Genomic DNA, 15,853 nt, shown 5'->3' with positions numbered 1-15,853 from the left:
ATATTTAGCTTCAAGCAATTATTCCAAAGGCTTCTAGCTTTATAGTACTTCTTCCATGTTACTTAGTCTGACACTTCTCATAATTAATCCGTCTAAGAAATACTAATACATTTTTATATTTCTTTAATAATAAGTTTTTATAGCTACACAAACGTTATAATATGTTTAAGATGACAAGTCTAACAGTGGTTAAATTGAAGGAATATTTGAAGTAGCGGGATACATTTGATCCTTTTCTCTATTCTTAATGAGAAGTTTTTATAGCTATAGTTTTTGCATTATTTATTACGTACGGCATATTTTAATGTTTGTGTAGCTATACAAACATTATGACATGCTGAAAGTTACAATTGTAAAAGTTTATTTTTTTTTTTTTAAATTTCGTGCCGAGTCAAACTAAAAAAAAATTAAAACAAAGGGAGTAATTAATTAGTGCCAGGGTGTTGGTTGGCATATGGATACAGTTAATTAGTTGTTTCAAAATAAACCAGATAAGTTAAAGAATATGATGTTCCACATTACTTCTAAGTTACTTTTGTGGCACATGCATAATGTCCTAGCTAACCTACTGATGCATTAGTGAAAATTGAGCAAGGCCCAAATATGGGTTTTACGTGAATTAACAAGCCTCTTAGCCATTTGAGTAGTTGAAATAATCATTAGAAGTTGAAATACTGGTATATTGAACCTCTTTATATATTAAGGGGGTTGAATCGGTCTAACAATGATCATGTCATTCTTGATTGACTAAAAAATGAAAGTGTAAGTTTCAATGAATAAGAGTTAGTATAGATAGTTCTGAAATGGGACAACCTTTTTGAGTAATTATATCTCGTCCGCTTGGCGTAAATTAAAGACAAGAATAAATTAAGGAGGAAGAAGGATTACTAATAAAAGAATCCATGTTGGAATCAATACATCTAAGTTGTTAAAGCTAGGTGATTCAACAATGATGACCTATAGGTTATGGGTTCGAGTCGTGGAAACAATCACTAATGCTTGCATTAGGTTAGATTGTCTATATTATCATATCGCTTGGAGTACGTCCCTTCCTCGAACTTTGCGCGAATACAAATACTTTATGCACTGGGCTATCCAAAGATTCAACAGTGAGCCATGAGACACTCATACTCGATCAATATTGTGTACTTTTGTTCTTTTTTCTTTTTTCTTCTGTGTAGTGACTAATGAAATATTAATTATATTCACCATGTTTAGGAGAAGTCTAATAAATCAAGTTCAATAGTGAACAATTGTGTGCAATTGCATACCAAAATAATGTCAAAGATCTTACCGCTAAAGTTTAAAGTATAGTGACCCGAATGAGAGTCTTCCGCACTATATGTCGCACAGAAAAATTCAAGATTTAAACCTTAATGTTCAATTTTAATTTTTTTTACATTTGAATCATTGTATTTTTCAAAATTAACGATTCATATCTACTATTTATTATAATTTTATTATATTTTTACATAAATTTATGCTCCACACTAAATCTATATAAATTTCTTTTTTAATAAAAAAAAAGGAAAAAGGTAATATTAAACGTTACTAACGCATTCTTCGGAAAAATTATAGTCCATCCGTTTCAATTTATGTGAACTCATTTGACTGGACACGAAATTCAAGAAAAGAGAGAAGACTTTTAAACTTGTGGTGTAAAATAAGGTATATATATTTTGTATGGCTATAAATCATTGAATAAAGATAAGTTGTTTCCAAATAAAGAAAGGGATAATTCTTTTTGGCACAGAGTAAAAAGTTGTGCCAAAAAAGAAATAAATTCATTTAAATTGAAACAGAGGGTGTAGCAACAGAGTATGGGATTGCGCAGAGGAAGTGTGATCTCTTGGTCCGATCTACCGGAAGAACTTGTGGAGAGGATCGGAAAATGTCTCGTCGACAACCCTTTCGACGTCCTTCACTTTCGTGCAGTCTGCAAAACATGGCGTTCCTCAATTCCTCCTTTCAAAAGCAACTCTCCTGATTTATCTCTTCAATTACCCTTTCCACTCGATTATCACCCGAATACGTTCCCTGGATTTTATCTTATCGAAAACACCGTTTATCTTTTCCAATTACCTCCTGATCGTGATACTTCGCTTGATTGTAGAGGCTGCTGGTTGGTCAAGGTGACAAAAACTGCTGATGGAAAATTGCAGGTTTTTAATCCACTCAACGTTTCACCAGATAATAATAATAATAATAATAATATGCCTAAGGTATTGAATTTACTGTTGAGGTTTTATTTTTAAGATGTAATATTCTTAAAATGAGGATGAATGGGAAATGGAGGGAAAATGAAATTTTGAGTAAAATTTTAAGTTTCCCCCTCTTAACAATGAGACATTGTCCCATATTGGAAGTGGAAGACATTTTTGGTGGGTATATATATAATTGCTCTTCTTGTAGCTCTTAAAGAGTTAAGAAGAAAGCAAGCCTCGCGCCGTCGTCGTCGCTCGGCTACGGCTACGGCTTCGGCTCCGGCTCCGGCTCCGGCTCCGGCTCCGGCTCCGGCTTCGGCTTCGGATTTGGTCAAATGATTGATTGATTAATTTTTTGGACCAAATTTATTTGTTAATAGTAAATATTAACGTAAGATTATCCGTATTTGTAACGGATATTTTCCAATCCGTGTATTGATAATTTGGCAGCCGGATAATGGTCTTCCCACCATGAAGTGCTTGCTCCACAAACATGTAATGCTTGCTCCACCATGAAGGGTGGACGTTTGGTCTTGCACTCCTTCTTGGCTGCTATATATATGAGCAGCAAATGTTGAAGAAATATACTCAACTCAACATACAATTCGCTCAACAAATTGGCTATACATTGCACTCCTTCCTCTCAGAACTTCCATACGTTTTTCTGAGTATATACTCCTTCGTTCTGCATTGTTTTTTAACTTCAAACAAAGCAACTGTAAGTGTGTTTGCTACCGAACTTTGTGTTCGCCGAAACACTGGGGTTTGAAGTACCGCTATACCAGTGTGTTATTCGTTCTATCCTGGGAGGAAATAATCCATTACCTTGGGTACTAGGAGGGGATTAAATTCCTTAAGGAAACACTGTGAATTCAGTGGGCTCGAATTTATTATTATTGTTTCATTACGTTAACTTATATTTTGCAGAATTAATATTTACAAATACAGCAATATTGACCGGGAATAACAATCTTAAGGAATTTAATATTTATTTCTGTACTTGTGTTATTCTTATTATTCTGCAAACTAAAACCTTTGTGGTTTGTGTACTCCCGTTTTGGAGAGTTAAGCCTTCGTGGCGTTTTGTTGGATATTAAAATCTACGTGATTTTTACTCCAGTTTAAAAACGTGTATTAAACGTTTGTTTGTGTCATTCTTTTACAGAAAAGATGATGACTGAAAACGAAAACCAAGCTGTTCCGATGGCGACTGCCAACGCAACGACAAGCCGAACACCGGCGTTGGCACCGGCAGAAAAACTCGGAAAATTTTCCGGGATTGATTTCAAACGCTGGCAGCAGAAGATGTTCTTCTACTTAACTACGTTATGTCTACAGAAGTTCATCAAGGAAGATGTTCCTGATCTGCCGGATAAAACTCCAGATAATGAACGCTTTCTCGTGATTGAAGCGTGGAAGCATTCTGATTTTTTATGCAAGAATTATATTCTTAGCGGACTAGATGATAATCTGTATAATGTATACAGTAGCATGGAGACATCCAAAGAATTGTGGAATGCGCTTGAAAAGAAATATAAGACTGAAGATGCCGGGATGAAGAAATTCGTTGCCGCAAAATTTCTGGACTACAAAATGATAGATAGCAAGTCTGTTATTACTCAAGTCCAGGAATTGCAAGTGATTATTCATGATCTACTTGCTGAAGGTCTTGTAATCAACGAAGCATTCCAAGTAGCAGCAATGATTGAGAAGTTGCCTCCGTTGTGGAAGGACTTCAAAAATTATTTGAAACACAAACGAAAGGAAATGTCCCTTGAAGATCTCATTGTTCGGTTGAGAATCGAAGAGGACAATAAAGCTGCTGAAAGGAGAGGCCGTGGAAATTCAACAATAATGGGAGCAAATATTGTTGAAGCTAACAAAAAGAGGAAGAAGGCTTCTGGTCCGAAATACAACTCAAGCAAGAAGCGGTTCAGTGAAAACTGCTACAATTGTGGGAAAATCGGACACAAATCTACGGAGTGTCGTGCTCCGAAGAAAGACAAGAAAAGTGGTCAAGCAAACATGGTAGTAAACCATGATGATGTTGATAACTTGTGTGCCATGCTCTCTGAATGTAACTTGGTGGGAAATCCTAAACTGTGGTGGTTTGATTCAGGAGCCACTCGCCATGTTTGTGCAGTTAGAGAGGCTTTTGCTACCTATGCTCTTGCTGAACCCGGAGAGACAGTTTATATGGGAAATGCTTCAACAGCAAAAGTTGAAGGATATGGGAAGGTATTTCTAAAAATGACTTCTGGCAAGGTCATGACTTTGAACAATGTCCTTCATGTTCCCGAAATGAGAAAGAATTTAGTCTCTACTGGACTTCTTGTTAAGCACGGTTTTAAGTGCGTTTTTGTATCCAACAAGGTTGTAATTAGTAAGAATGAAATATTTGTGGGAAAAGGTTACCTCACCGAGGGCCTTTTCAACCTAAATGTAATGGTTGTTGAAAATAATAATAATATTTCAGCTTCTTCTTACTTACTTGAGTCAAATGATTTATGGCATGTACGTTTGGGTCATGTCAATTATAAAACCTTGCGAAAAATGATTAACTTGGAAGTACTGCCCAAGTTTGAATGCGAAAAATCAAAATGTCAAATATGTGTGGAATCTAAGTATGTTAAACATCCTTATAAGTCAGTTGAAAGGAATTCAAATCCTTTAGACTTAATTCACACAGATATTTGTGACATGAAGTCAATACCATCTCGCGGTGGAAAGAAGTATTTCATAACTTTTATTGACGATGGTACTCGATATTGCTATGTTTACTTACTGAATAGTAAAGATGAAGCAATAGACGCATTCAGGCAATACAAAAATGAAGTTGAAACGCAACTTAACAAGAAAGTAAAAATGATAAGAAGTGATAGGGGTGGTGAATATGAATCTCCTTTTGAAGAAATATGTTTAGAATATGGAATTATTCATCAAACAACAGCCCCTTACATGCCCCAATCTAATGGGATTGCGGAAAGAAAGAATCGCACATTAAAGGAGATGATGAATGCGTTGTTGATAAGTTCTGGTTTGCCACAGAACTTGTGGGGGAAGCCATTCTTACGGCTAATCGAATATTAAATCGAGTGCCCCATAGCAAAACACAATCCATTCCTTATGAACAATGGAAAGGAAGAAAGCCCAACTTGAATTATTTTAAAGTGTGGGGGTGTTTGGCAAAAGTGCAAGTTCCTAAACCCAAAAGGGTAAAGATAGGACCGAAAACCGTTGATTGTGTTTTCATAGGATATGCGACAAATAGTAAAGCATATCGATTTCTGGTTCATAAATCAGAAAATCCCGACATTCATAATAATACGGTTATAGAATCAGATAATGCTGAGTTTTTTGAAAATATATATCCGTATAAAAAGGAATGTGAGTCGTTTGGTGAAGGATCTAAACGACCTCGGGAAGAAACAAAAGAAAGTACATGTAATCAGGAGAATCCAAGACGTAGTAAACGTCAAAGAACGTCTACTTCATTTGGACCAGATTTTGTGACTTTCTTATTGGAGAATGAGCCTCAAACATTTAAAGAAGCTATGACTTCTTCGGAATCATTGTTTTGGAAAGAGGCAGTCAATAGTGAAATAGAATCCATATTGAACAACCATACATGGGAATTGGTTGATCTTCCTCCTGGAAATAAACCTTTGGGTTCTAAATGGATTTTTAAGAGAAAAATCAAAGATGATGGCACTATTGATAAATTCAAGGCAAGGCTCGTAGTCAAAGGGTATAGACAACGAGAAGGTCTAGACTACTTTGATACATACTCTCCAGTTACAAGAATTACGTCCATACGGATGTTAGTAGCATTAGCTGCAGTGTATGGTCTTGAAATTCATCAAATGGATGTTAAGACGGCCTTCTTAAATGGAGAGTTGGAGGAAGAAATTTACATGGAACAACCTGAAGGGTTTGTGGTTCCAGGTAAAGAAAAGAAGGTATGTAGACTTGTTAAGTCTCTTTACGGACTAAAACAAGCACCCAAACAATGGCATACGAAATTTGACCAAACAATGTTGTCAAATGGTTTTAAGATAAATGAATGTGATAAATGCGTATACATTAAAAATGTTCCAAATCACATAGTCATTGTTTGCCTATATGTGGATGATATGTTGATAATGAGTAATGACATTGCCAACATAAATGCTACTAAGCGTATGCTCAATAGCAAGTTTGATATGAAAGACTTGGGAGTTGCTGATTTAATTCTGGGAATTAAGATCAATAAGACTCCTCAAGGTCTGGCATTGTCACAATCTCATTATATTAAGACAGTACTTGAAAAATTCAAGCACTTGGGCTTTAAAGTTGCAAAGACTCCAATTGACGTGAATCTTGCATTAGCAAAGAACAAAGGCCAAAGCATATCACAATTGGATTATGCTCGTGTATTGGGATGCTTAATGTATATCATGAATTGTACACGACCAGACATAGCTTGTGCTATAAGTAAACTGAGTCGATATACGAGCAATCCAGGCCAATCTCATTGGATGGCAATGAAACGAGTTTTGGGATATTTAGAACATACCCAGAACTTTGAATTGCACTACAGTAATTTTCCTGCGGTGATTGAGGGATACTGTGATGCAAATTGGATCACCGGTTCAACTGATTCTAAGTCCACGAGTGGATATGTATTCACTATTGGTGGAGGAGCGGTATCTTGGAAGTCGTCCAAACAAACATGTATTGCCCGCTCTACAATGGAGGCTGAATTCATAGCCTTAGATAAAGCCGGTGAAGAAGCTGAATGGCTCCGGAATTTCTTGGAAGACATTCCATTTTGGCCCAAACCGTTGGCACCAATATGCATACATTGTGATAGTCAAGCGGCAATTGGAAGGGCTGGGAGCGTCATGTATAACGGTAAATCTCGTCATATACGACGAAGACATAAAACCGTTAGGCAATTACTCTCTAGAGGAATTATCACAATTGACTATGTAAAGTCAAGTGATAATGTGTCGGATCCACTTACAAAAGGCCTAACTAGAGAGGTAGTTGAGAAATCATCAAGGGGAATGGGGCTATGGCCGAGAACAAGTCATTGTGGTGGTAACTCTACCTAGAAGGCTGGAGATCCCAAGATCTAGGTTCAAAGAGATCAAACAAAGTCATTAATGACGGTTCAACATTGTCAAATAAAATTTTAGTCCATTCTCGTGATGAGACAATGTTCAGTACCAAGGATAAAGCATTAAGGCTTTTTAATGATTTCTAAATTTGATACGGGGTGTATCAAATAGTGTATCTACAGGATGACACGTTTAGGAATCACCTATTTAAGTGTGAAGTGTGAGCCGCTTCAAGGAGAACTTTGTAAGGCCAGTTCTCTACGCACTTATGAAACCAGGCGGTGTTCATGGCTGAAACGAACACAACAATGAGAACCAAAGACGGTTAAGGGTTGATTGTGTGACTTATGGTTGTCTAGGTATACACCAAAGATCGACGGTTCAAAGATATCAAATCTACCGATTGACCGAGTATATCCGACATAAGTTTACTACGGAAAGTTCAAAGGGAAACCTACTTATCCAGATGCAATTAATCCTTGCTTGTAAATCACACAGTTTTTCATGCATACTTCCGTGATATAGCCATTCCCCATTCATGTGGGGGATTGTTGAGGTTTTATTTTTAAGATGTAATATTCTTAAAATGAGGATGAATGAGAAATGAAGGGAAAATGAAATTTTGAGTAAAATTTTAAGTTTCCCCCTCTTAACAATGAGACATTGTCCCATATTGGAAGTGGAAGACATTTTTGGTGGGTATATATATATAATTGCTCTTCTTGTAGCTCTTAAAGAGTTAAGAAGAAAGCAAGCCTCGCGCCGTCGTCGTCGCTCGCTCGGCTACGGCTACGGCTACGGCTTCGGCTTCGGCTTCGGCTTCGGATTCGGATTTGGATTTGGATTTGGTCAAATGATCGATTGATTGATTAATTTTTTGGACCAAATTTATTTGTTAATAGTAAATATTAACGTAAGATTATCCGTATTTGTAACGGATATTTTCCAATCCGTGTATTGATAATTTGGCAGCCGGATAATGGTCTTCCCACCATGAAGTGCTTGCTCCACAAACATGTAATGCTTGCTCCACCATGAAGGGTGGACGTTTGGTCTTGCACTCCTTCTTGGCTGCTATATATATGAGCAGCAAATGTTGAAGAAATATACTCAACTCAACATACAATTCGCTCAACAAATTGGCTATACATTGCACTCCTTCCTCTCAGAACTTCCATACGTTTTTCTGAGTATATACTCCTTCGTTCTGCATTGTTTTTTAACTTCAAACAAAGCAACTGTAAGTGTGATTTGCTACCGAACTTTGTGTTCGCCGAAACACTGGGGTTTGAAGTACCGCTATACCAGTGTGTTATTCGTTCTATCCTGGGAGGAAATAATCCATTACCTTGGGTACTAGGAGGGGATTAAATTCCTTAAGGAAACACTGTGAATTCAGTGGGCTCGAATTTATTATTATTGTTTCATTACGTTAACTTATATTTTGCAGAATTAATATTTACAAATACAGCAATATTGACCGGGAATAACATTTACTAGACTTGCGCGTTTCTCAAGTTTGTAAATCTTATCGTGTGCAGCACGAAAAACTAGACCAGTAATATTTCTCTACTGGCGTTTGTTGAAGCTTTTAAATATGATCCTACTGTGTTACTTTATTCGAAGTCGTGGGATGGGAATTGGACTATATTAAAAGATGGAAGTTTCAGAATAGTCGATATCATTGTGTATAAGAGGAATTTTGTTGCTGTTGATCGATGTGGCAAGACTATAGAGTTTGATTCTTCCTCATTCAATGAGACCATAGTATCTCCCATATTACACGACAGGGATACAGGCATACAGCCCGTGGAATCAAACGGGCAGTTATTTTTGGTTGATATGGTTTTAGATTATAATAAGACGGAGAATGTTGAATTTAGAATATACCAGCTGGATCAAGAACTACATAAGTGGATTGCAGTGCATTCGTTGGGTGATGGAATTTTCTTTATTAGTTATGACTATTGCTTCTCAGTTTCTTCACAAGATTTTGGTCATCACTGCGCAGGAAATTGCATTTACTATGCAGACAGAGGTATATACATAGATGACGGCAGAGATAAAACTCATACATATATACAACAATAAAGGATTAGATGGCTTAAACACGAGTGTCTATACCATAGAAGAAGGTGAGCTTGGACCAGGTTTATCCTTCCTTGAATTTGAAGACCTTTTCTGGCCACTAGCATCTCGGCCTAGTAAGGAACCTCCTTCAGATGTTCAGTGAGTTTTTCAAATCTCATTGTCCTTTATTCTTCAAAATTTATATACCGTCTCCTTTTTTAGCTATGATATTTTTTGTTTTCCTTCTAATTAAGCCAACCAACCTGGATTTTACCTCCTATGATGTTAGGGGGTTTTTGGCGTGACCCATACCATGTCTGTTGCGACAAAAAAACAGCTTACATGGAGGGGGACACGGATCTAAGAGGACAACAACTATACATCCTATCGAAGGATTCAACTAATAAAAAAATCACTTTGCCGTACCGTCAAACTTTTCTATAACAACATCTATAAAAGTCACGTTTTATTTTCGGATCGATTTTATGTTATGTTATGATATATATCCTCTATAAAACCACTTCACTATAGCAACCAAAAAATATTAGAACAAACGAGGCTGTTATAGAGAGGTTTGACTGTATCTAATTTTAAGACTAGCTAGGCAGTTACTGTTGAGAAAAATAATAATCCCGTCCAAGAATAATATTCACGACAAATAATAATAGCACAAGAGGGTAACAACGACACCAACTCGTTTAATGAGGTAAAATACAATACACGAGCGGAGCAATATAACCACTATAATATTACAACTTAGTAGTGTCAAGAGATGTCACGACCAGAAATTCCCACCTTCGGGACCATGATGACGCCTAACATTTCACTTGCTAGGCAAACCAACGTTAGAATATAATTAGCCATTTTTAACAAAATTTTAAATTAATTAATAACAAGAAAACAAATGCGAAAATAAAGTCTGAAATAAAGTGAATATTCCATTATAATCGCGATATCTAAATACCATCCCAGAACTAGAGTCACAAGTGCACGAGCTTCTAGAATAATACAAATAAAGGTCTGAATAAAATTCAAGCTGTTTGAAATATAATACACAGCTGAGATAAGATAGAAGGGGACTTCAGAATTACGAACGCTGTGCAGTTATACCTCAAGTCTCCATTAGTAGTTGTATCCGGGAAAATCTATAGTATGCCGCTGGTACCAACTCCGAAATCTGTACAAGAAGTGCAGAGTGTAGTATCAGTACAACCGACCCCATGTACTGGTAAGTGCCGAGCCTAACCTCGACGAAGTAGTGGCGAGGCTACAACGGGGCTTACAACATTTACAACCTGCAACAGCTTATACTAAATAGAAAAGGAAATAGTAGTAAAGCCGGTAAATAATCTCAATAATTGAAGTCAATTCAGCAGTCACAATCCCTTAACTTGTTTCCATTGGGGCGTGCAACCCGTTCCAACAATATAAACTTTAAATAAATCTGTTACGGCGTGCAACCCGCTCCTCCAATATATTCATTTCAATCAATTCTGTTGCAGCGTGCAACCCGATCCCCCAATATAAACTTTAAATAAATCTGTTGCGGTATGCAACCCGATCCCCCAATATATTTATTTTCAATTCCGTTGCGGCATGCAACCCGATCCCCCCCCCCCCCATATATTTTAACAGCTTTTAAATGTATTAAAAATACTCTAATAAATACCACGTTCAATGAGAAACTATTAAGTATCAAGGTATACAATAATTATAATTTATTTATGACACAAACAATGACAAGTAACAATTAATTGTGGAAATCAGGGAGAAAATAGGCAGTCTAATATTTAATATGCTAAATGTTAAGTAGCAATTAAGACACATAAATCAAATAAGCATGTGACAGTTATAGCAGGAATTCAAGAATTAATATTTGACAAGGAATATGAGAGAAACAATTATTATAACAATTAATTCGTGTCTTAAAATAATTTAAGATGTTTAAATAATTAAGCAAACAATTAATTTGACAAAGTATATGCACTGGTCACCTTGCCTATACATCGTTACACATGAAATTCAGATAGCAAATAATTCAAGGGTTCTATTCCCTCAAGTCAAGGTTAACCACGACACTTACCTCGCTTTGCAACCAAGTTCAAGAATCCAATAAACCTTTGCCTCGCGAATTCGTGTCCGAAATCCTCAAATCTAGTCATAAATAATTCAATATACTCAATACAAATCGTAGGAATTAATTTCATATGAATTTACTAATTTTCCAGATTAAAATTCGAATTTCATCTCAAAATTTGATAGTGGGGCCCACGTTTCGAATCTCGAAAAAACTTACGAAATCTGTACACCCATTCCGATACGAGTCCGACCATACAAAAATTATCAAATTCCGATGTTAAATGCACCTTCAAATCTTAAATTTTCATTTTTTTGGAAAGATTTACAAAAATTCCAATTTCATCCATCTAAATCCAAAATAAATGATGAATATAGACCTGAATTTATGAAATATAATCAATTTTGATTATAGAACACTTACCCAATTTAAACTCCTGAAAATCGCTTTGGAATCACCTAAATCCGAGACTCAAAACTAAAAAATGAGTAAAAATGGCTAACTCCCGATTTTTATGTGTTCTGTCCAGCATTTCCACTTCTGCGGAAACTTGACCGCATCTGCGGTCTAAAATCCATAGGTGCGATTACCCTAGAAGGCCAAAATTTTAGATTTTTTCTTAAATCCAAATTTTGATCTGTTAACCATCCGGAATCCACTCGAGACCCCCAGGACCTCAACCAAATATACCAACAAGTTCTAAAATATCATACGAACTGTAACGACTCGACCGGTCATTTCGAGAGTTATAGCTCCGTTTTCCCCATTTCTACTTCTTTTTGTGTTATTCAGCTATATTATGTTATATCGTGTTAGTTGGTTCGGGCAACAGAGAGACCTTTGGCATTAGATGTTCAGGCCTTAGCGGGCCAGCTTGTCAGATTTGATATTTCGGAGCCTAGTCGGGTATTGGCTTGTGTGGTCTCCAGATCTTCTCTTTATGACCGTATCAGGGAGCATCAGTATGATGACCCCCACTTGCCCATTCTTCAAGATAGGGTTCGGAGAGGTGATGTTAGGGATGTGACTATTGGTGATGATGGCGTGCTGAGAATGCAGGGCCGGATATGTGTTCCTAATGTAGATGGGCTTCGAGAGTTGATTCTTGAGGAGGCCCACAACTCGCGATATTCCATCCATCCGGGTGTCGCAAAGATGTACCACGATTTGAGGCAGCACTATTGGTGGAGGCAGATGAAGAAGGATATAGTTGGGTTTGTGGCTCGGTGTCTCAACTGTCAGCAAGTTAAGTATGAGCATCAGAGACCGAGTGACTTGCTTCAGAGATTAGAGATCCCAGAGTGAAAGTGGGAGCAGATCACTATGGACTTTGTAGTTGGGCTCCCACAGACTTCGAGGAAGTTCGAAGCTATTTGGGTTATTGTGGATCGGCTGACCAAGTTCGCGCACTTCATTCCAGTTGGTACTACTTACTCCTCAGAGCGGTTGGCTGAGATTTACATCCAAGAGATCGTTCGCCTGCATGGTGTCCCAGTTTCCATAATTTCAGATAGGGGTACTCAGTTCACATCGCAGTTTTGGAGGGTCGTGCAGCGAGAGTTGGGCACTCAGGTTGAGTTGAGCACAACTTTTCACCCTCAAACGGAAGGGCAGTCCGATCGCACTATTCAGATAGTGGAGGACATGTTGCGTGCTTGTGTCATTGACTTTGGGGGTTCATGGGACCAGTTCCTGCCACTCGCGGAGTTTGCATATAACAACAGTTATCAGTCGAGTATTCAGATGGCTCCGTACGAGGATTTATATGGGAGGAGGTGTAGATCTCCAGTTTGATGGTTTGAGCCGGGTGAGGCTAGGATCTTAGGTACAGACTTGGTCCAGGATGCATTAGATAAGGTGAAATTGATTCAGGAGCGGCTTCGCACGGCGCAATCTAGGCAGAAGAGCTACGCGGATAGGAAGGTACGTGATGTGTCTTTTATGGTTGGGGAGAAGGTTTTGGTGAGGGTATCACCCATGAAGGGTGTTATGAGGTTTGGGAAGAGGGGCAAGTTGAGCCCCCGGTTTATTGGGTCTTTTGAGGTGCTTCAGAGGATAGGAGAGGTGGCTTATAAGTTTGCCTTGCCACCCACCTTGTCGAGTGTGCATCCAGTGTTTCATGTTTCCATGATCCGGAAGTATATTGGAGATCCGTTCCATATTTTGGATTTCAGCACGGTTCAGGTGGAGGGTGATATGACTTATGATGTGGAGCCGGTGACTATTTTAGATCGGCAGGTTCAAAGGTTGAGGTTAAAGGATATAGCTTCAGTGAAAGTGCAATAGAGAGGTCAGCCTGTGGAGGAGGCCACTTGGGAGACTGAGCAGGAGAGCAGAGCAGATATCCACGCCTATTCGAGACTCCAGGTATGTTTCTAGACCCGTTCGAGGACGAATATATGTTTAAGAGGGGGAGGATATAATGACCCGACCGGTCGTTTCGAGAGTTATAGCCCCGTTTTCCCTATTTCTACTTTTTTTTGTGTGTTATTCAGCTATATTATGTTATATCAGGTTAGTTGGTTCGGGACTGAAGTGGTTTCAGAGTGAATTGAGACACTTAGTCTCTTAAGTAGAAACTTAAGTTGGAAAAGTCAACCGGACATTGACCTATGTGTAAATGATCTCGGATTTGAATTCTGATGGTTCTGTTAGCTCTATTAGGTGATTTTGGACTTAGGAGTGCATCCAGAATGTGATTTGTTGGTCCGTGGTAGAATTAAGCTTGAATTGGCGAAATTGGAAATTTGGCGATTTCGGTCGGCAGTGAAAAATTTGATATCGGGGTCGGAATGGAATTCCGGAAGTTGGAGTAGGTTCGTAGTGTCATTTGTGATGTGTGTGCAAAATTTGAGGTCATTCACGTGGTTTGGTTGGTATCGGCATCGGTTGCCGAATTTGAAAATTTAGAAGTTTTTAGGCTTGAATCCGAGGGTAATTTGATGATTTGATGTTGTTTTGAGTGAATCGAAGGTTCGACTAAGTTGGTATGTTGATATATGATTTGTTGGTAATTTTGGTTGAGGTCCCGAGGGCCTCGGGGTGATTCCGGGTGGTTAACGGATTTGTCGAAGTTGGAAAATGCAGCTGAAGCTGCTGCAACTGCTATTTTCGCATCTGCGGAAGAAAGAGTCGCAGGTGCAAGGCCGCTGGTGCACATGGGGAGTGAACAGGTGCGGGCAATGCTGGGCTAGGCAGGTTGTGCAGGTGCGAGTTGGAGGTCGCATCTGCGAGCCCGCATGTGCGAAACATTGGGCGCAGATGCGGAAAGGGGGATGCTGGGCAGGCTTCGCAAAAGCAGAGGAAATGCGCAGGTGCGCCTTCGTAGGCGCGGGGTTTTGGGCCGCAGATGAGGAAGATGGGATCCTAAGTGAGTTCTGCACCTGCGATGGATTTTTTCGCAGGTGCGGTGGTGCAGAAGCGTGAAAGTTTCCGCAGGTGCGAAAAACTTAGGCAGAAACCATAAATAGAACCCTTCGCGAATTTGGTTAATTTCCACCATTTTCATGTCGGGTTTTGGAGCTTTTGGAGGGATTGTTGAAGGGTGATTCAAGGGATATCAGTGAGGTAAGTTGCTTGAGCCTAATACTTGTATATATGGTGATTTTCCATTGTTTAAGCATTGTAATTAGTAAAAATGAGGGGTTAGGGCTTGGAATTTTCGGATAGTAATTTAAGAATTTGAAGGACCAAACGATATCGGATTTTGATGAATTTGGTATGGTTAGGTTCGTGAGTGAATGAGCTTTATATTTTTGTGAATTTTGTCGGATTTCGAGACGTGGGCCCGGGGGCCGGGTTTGAGCCAATTTTAGGTTTTGGTCTAATTTTGTAGTTTTTCTTATGGAATTCATTCCATTAGCGCGTATTGATGGTATTGTACTGATTGTGAATAGATTCGGAGCATTTGGAGGCCGAGTCGAGAGGCAAGAGCATTGCGGGGTAGAGATTTGACTTGTTTGAGGTAAGTAACGATTGTAAATCTAGTCCTGAGGGTACGAAACCCCGAATTTTGTATCATTCTACTATTTTAAGTGACGCACATGCTAGGTGACGGGCGTGTGGGCGTGAACTGTTGGGGATTGTGACTTGGTACGTCCCGTAGAAACTGTAAAGTTGCATACTTTGTTGAAACTATATAATACTTATATGTTTTAGAAAGAGTTTCTGTAAATTGGGCTGAATGCCATTTTTGGGCCTTGCACCAGTGCTGTTTGGACCCTTATAGGCTTTTTCTTACTATCCTCTCATTGTTTTCGATTGAAAATCTATGCTCAGTCATGTTTATACTTGTTTACCGCATAACTCAGTTTTATGACTCTATTTTGATGTATATAAATGTTTTGGGCCGAATGCCCTGTTTTACTGAAATGCCCGAGTGGCTTGAGAGGTTTGTGACT

Source organism: Nicotiana tabacum, chromosome 23 (genome assembly GCF_000715075.1).
Source record: "Nicotiana tabacum cultivar K326 chromosome 23, ASM71507v2, whole genome shotgun sequence".
NCBI lineage: Eukaryota > Viridiplantae > Streptophyta > Magnoliopsida > Solanales > Solanaceae > Nicotiana > Nicotiana tabacum.
The sequence above is the reverse complement of the archived record's forward strand: the minus strand, read 5'-3'. Positions refer to the sequence as shown.